Below are 6114 nucleotides of genomic sequence, written 5' to 3' on the forward strand. Positions count from 1 at the left end.
TTGTCGAGGCTTCGCGGCGGTTGTCACGGGCTCGATGGGGAGTTCCGGGTCGTGACATTTATCATTTCGGAGACCCAATCCATCATGATCTAGATTCATGTCCGCCTGTAGGGAGTGACATGTTTCACATGCCAATGGGCCAACAATGGAGATCGTGGACTCTAGGATTACTAGCATCCTCTCCCACTCAATATTTTTATACTTAAGGTTTTGACTGACTTTTTTTACTGGATTTTCTATATGCATATTTAGAATATTCTAAGTCAAATTATGGGCTTGGTTATGTTTCCAACTAAACGTTTTTAGTATATAACTAAGTCCATATTACCATCTTGTTTAGATGTGATGTCACGACCCAGAACTCCCCTCGAGCCCGTGACAACCGCCTCGGTGCCCTGATGGGCACTTATCTCCCAGAATGCCAACCGGAACCCCGCAAGGCTTGATATCAGTTTTTCATTTTCCCTGGTGAGTAACCGTTGCCAAATTTTATGTTCTAAAGGATTTTGAGCTATTTCCAACTTAAAACTAACAAAATAAAAATTTTTCTCACAGGAGCATTTTGGTCATTTTCCACTGAAAATTTCGAAACTAGTTAAAAATGTAGTAAACAAGTACCAATCGCATAATTCACAATTAAAAATAAGTTTAGGCATCTAAAACCTTTATTTAAAATGAAATTATAATTATTTGAATATAATAAGAAGATAAAACAAAATATTCAATAAAATATTTTATTCTCTTATAAACAGAAATTTTGGAGTTATGCGTAAATACTTTTTGTAACGTAAAAACAAAATAAATTCATTCATACTATAGTACAATAAACTATTAAATTTACAATATCAAGTGGGCCCACAATAACTAGAATTAAAGAAGCTGTGAACCTACAGTTTGGAAGACGCAATCCAATTGAAATCCCCGATGGAACTAGCTATCTACAGCCTACTCTGATCCTGAAATGGGTGGAAAGGAGGGTGGTGTAAAACCCAACCCTAAAAATACATATCATAACACACATGCACTGAGTAGCATGTTATTATGCTAGGAAAGTCCTTAAGAATAGACGAAACCCGGTATTGTACCTAACGGTACACTTGAATTGATTTAACCTCGAACTAGTTCAAATAGGAATCGTAGGATAAAATTTAACATTTTATAGTCAAGGAATGACTAAACATGATTGTTCGGAGTTCGAGGGTTCATTTGGGGAAAAATTGAAAATTTTGATTTTCAAGGGCAAAATCGTAATTTTTCCACTTGTGGACAAAATTTGAGATTTTGAGAGAATTTAGATCACATTTGACAAATTGGAGAATGATATGAGTATAAGGGATGAAAAATATGTCTATGGGCAATTTTTCAGTTTTTGGGGCAAAAATATAATTTTTGACTTTTACGGGGGTAAAAGTGTAAATTTTAAAAATTACTCCACCAAGACTTTGGATAAGTCTGAAAATTTTATCTAAGCTATGGATATGTGGGACAAGTGTGTGGTGAAAATTTAGAAACAAATGGATGAAATTTTAAAAACGGACCAATGGGAAAGTGACACATGGCATTTTTGATGGTTTAATATTATTTTAATGAAAAGTCGGCCCATTTAAATCCCATTTTAAGTGATGGCCGGCCATAAGGAAGAACAAGAGAGGAAATAGAGAGGAAAGGAAGAAAAGAAAGAAAACAAAGGGAAACTAGAAAAATTCAAAGGGGAATTCGTGTTTTTCACCCGTTTACGCGTCTAACGGTAAGATTTTTCGACTTTGGCTTGATTTCTACCTTTCCTATGCCTTTGTTTCCATTTAGCATGCTTGAGGAGAGAGATCTAAAAGTGACATCAAGGGCTGGACGAATTTCAAAGGGGGAGAATGTCACAACCCGGAACCTCCCTCAGGCCCATGACAATTGCCGCGACGTCCCAATTGACACTCATTATCCGGAATGCCAACCGGAACCCCGCAAGGCTTACATATCAGTTTCTTTCCTTTCCTGTGAGCAATCATTGTTAAATATCGAGTTTTTAGAGAATATTTACTATTTTAGATCAAAAACAATCAAAATAAAATTTTCGCCACACAAGGGTATTTTGGTCATTTTTTTCTCAAAAATTTCAAAACTGACTAAAACGTAATATACAAGTACAAAATACATAATTCATATTCAAAATGAGTTTAAGAGTCAAAAATCTTCATTTAAAAAGAAATTACGGTTATTTGAATATAATAAGAAAATAAAAGAAATATTAAGGGAAATATTCTATTTTCTTATAAAACAATATTTATAGAGTTATACGTGAATAATTTTTATAGCGTAAAAGCTAAATAAATTTATACATACTGAAATACAGTAAGCCAAAATATTTAATTTAATTTACAATAACAAGAGGGCCCCCGAATAAACAAAAGTAGAGAGGACTGTGAACCTACGATTTGGAAAATGCAGATCCAATGGTAGTCCTCGATGAGATCAGCTATCTACAGTCTATACTGAACCTGAAATGGGTGGAAAGGAGTTGGGTGAGATTTTGCAATCCCAATGAGTAAACAGACATTATCATAAATATCTAAAGGCGAGTAAAATGGAGGCAAGTTTAAACAACAAATTTCAACTCATTTCATAATGTTTTCAATTTATTTCTTAAACCACAAAGTATTTGTAATTTACCAAAACAATTGTTAAGGCTTATGGCTTTTATTAAAACAAGGCTCAAGCCAAAACTAATCCTCGGGGATACCTTGGCCGAGGTATCTAACCGAGTCCGCCAAGGGTGTTAAAATATTCACACGTGAAACACATTTTTATTTTTAAAAACAAGCCGTCCCTTGGCGTTGGCCGAGTTACACATTCACGTGGGGGTTCGACGTGAAGTGAACTCTAATACTACCCCAGGAGTTACCCTCCTCGCCTCTACAACCGGAGTAACTATATAACTGGGTTTACCGTGCCCCTCTAATAGGCAGTCCACGGAAACCCGTCACTGCAGTGACTAACCCACCAATTTTAATAAAATTTCGACAGTATAACGTGGCTTTTATTTATTTATCCAGCCTGCATAGTAAAACAACTTACATAAATTTCCCAATGCATTCACAAAATATAGCCACATATACTCATTTCTCATAAGCCATTCCTAGGAAAATATATATTTTTCAAGTCAATTTGTAGCCTCCAATTACTCACTTTCATAATCAATACAATATATTTTTATTTGTCACATTTATTCCTAAAACATCAAAAATCCCGTTTTAATCTCGTTCTCATTTCATAAAATACATAAAGGGCATTTAAAATAAACTCTAGATAATTTACAATAATAATAAGTTTACTCACCGTTTGTACAAACTAAAAGCTTTCTAAGCGCCCCGATCACTACTCGTCGGGTACGACTTCTTTGCCTTTTTCGGAAGGCTCTCCTCCTAGACACATTACAAAAATTTACACAATTCATCACATTGATGCTAAATCACTGTATAATTAACTTAAATCCTATACTAATGCATGGTATGAAATGCAATAGCCTAAAACGGCTTAAATGCGGTATTAACCTATTTTTGGCACTTTGCCCGATAAATTGCTAACGCGCTCCATTTTAGCTCTAAATCATCCCATTCTCTCTCCAACATTTCTAACCATCAAATATCAGCCAATAACCTTCTAAAAACAACAAAAATCAGCTCACTCCCTTCCTTGGAAAATTCAGCCAAAAATGGGACATTAACTCGGTAAATTTTCTACTTTGTTTTTCTATCACGTTTAATCGTTTTTCATCATTTTCTCTTCATTTCCCTTAGAATAAAATCAATTCATCATCATTGTACAGCATTGAGCATCCAGCCAAGAGTGGGTATTGTGAAAATTTAATGATTTCTTGCCCAATTTAATTTCTAAACACATTTAACTAACTAAAACTATCAATTTAACTAAAAATCAAAACCTAAAAATTTCAATTTCTCTCTCCTAGAATTTCGTCCAGCCCTTGATATCACTTTTTGATCTCTCTCCTCAAGCATGCTAAATGGAAATAAAGGCATAGGAAAGGTAGGAATCAAGCTAAAATCGAAAAATCTTACCGTTAGACGCGAAAACGGTCGAAAATCGCGAATTTCTCTTTGAATTTTCTTGTTTCTCTTTGGTTTTTCTTTTCTTCTTCCTTTCCTCTCTATTTCCTCTGTTTTTCTTCCTTATGGCCGGCCAGCACTCAAAATTTGGGTTTAAATGGCTGACTTTTCATTAAAATAATATTATTTCATTAAAAAATGCCATGTGTCACTTTCCCATTGGCCCATCTTTAAAATTTCATCCATTTGTTTCCAAATTTTCACCATGCACTTGTCTCATATATTCATAGCTTAGATAAAATTCTCAGACTCATCCAAAGTCTCGGTGGAGTAATTTTTGCAATTTACACTTTTGCCCCCGTAAAAGTCAAAAATTACATTTTTGCCCCAAAAATTGAAAAATTGTCCATAGACATATTTTTCACCCCTTATACTCATAACATTCTCCAATTTGTCAAATTTGATCTAAATTCTCTCAAAATCTCAAATTTTGTCCGTGGGTGGCAAAATTACGATTTTGCCCCTACACTCCAAAAATCACCAGAATTAAACTTTTTCACTTCCTATCATTAAATTATACTCCAAATAGTTAATCTTGGTCAAAAATTTCACTCCATGATCAAATTATTATCTTAGGTGGCAAAATGACGATTTTGCCCTTAAATATCAAAATTTCTAATTTTACCCCAAATAAACCCTCGAACTCCGACCAATCATTTTTAGTCATTCATGGACTATAAAATATTAAATTTCATCCTACAATTCCTATTTGAACTAGTTCGAGGTTAAATAAATTTAAGTGTACCGTTAGGTACAATATCAGGTTTCGTTTATTCTTAGGTGCTTTTTTAGCGTAATAACATGCTACTCAATGCATGTATGTCATGACATGTATTTATAGGGTCGGGTTTTACAATTCTACCCCCCTTAAAATAAAATTTTGACCTCAAAATTTCACTTACCAGATTCGACAAATAGATGCGGGTATTGGTTTCTCATCTGATGCTCTACTTCCCATGTCATTTCCTCCACTCGAGCATTTTTCCACAATACTTTGACCATTGAAATACTCTTGTTTCTCAGTACTCGATCCTTTCGATCCAAGATACTCACAGGTTGTACCTCGAACTTCAAATCGTCATGCAACTCGATCGGAGGTGATTCGAGGACGTGAGAGGGATCTGGTACATATTTCTTAAGCATGGAGACATGGAAAACGTTGTGGATCCGATCTAACTCCGGAGGTAATTCTAACCGATAAGCCACTGGTCCAATCCTTTCAATGATTCGGAATGATCCAATATATCTCGGGTTGAGCTTTCCTCTCTTCGCAAATCGAATCACACCTTTCATTATCCAATAAAACACCATAATTTATCATGATAGTATAATCAATAAGATTTAATACTTCAAAGTATTCAAATTATTACCTTTCCAAGGAGAAACCTTAAGAAAAACTTTATCATCGATCTCAAACTCCAAGTCTTTTCTTCGTTTATCTGCATAGCTCTTCTGCCTATCCTGGGCTACCTTTAGCCTCTCTCGTATAACCTTGATCTTGTCATTAGTTAGCTCGATCAATTCCACACTCACTAACTTTCTTTCACCCACTTCATCCCAACAAAGTGGAGTACGACATTTCCTTCCATATAAAGCTTCGTATGGTGCCATACCAATGCTAGACTGAAAGCTATGGTTGTAAGCAAATTCCACCAATGGCAAATGTCTGTCCCAACTCCTAATAAAGTCAATGACACAAGCTCGTAACATATCCTCCAAGGTCTGGATAGTCCTTTCTGACTGACCATCCGTCTGTGGGTGAAAAGCAGTTCTAAATTTCAATTTGGTTCCGAGAGCTTCTTGAAATTTCGGCCAGAATCGAGAAGTGAATCGAGGATCTCGGTCTGACATTATAGAAACGGGAACTCCATGTAGCCTCACAATCTCATCTATATAGAGCTGAGCTAGCTTCTCAATAGAGTATGTACTATGGACAGCTAAAAAGTGAGCGGACTTAGTCAACCGATCTACGATCACCCAAATCGCATCCTTTCCC

This window comes from Theobroma cacao, chromosome 8, assembly GCF_053813885.1.
Source record: "Theobroma cacao isolate CCN51 chromosome 8, ASM5381388v1, whole genome shotgun sequence".
NCBI classification, from domain to species: Eukaryota; Viridiplantae; Streptophyta; class Magnoliopsida; order Malvales; family Malvaceae; genus Theobroma; species Theobroma cacao.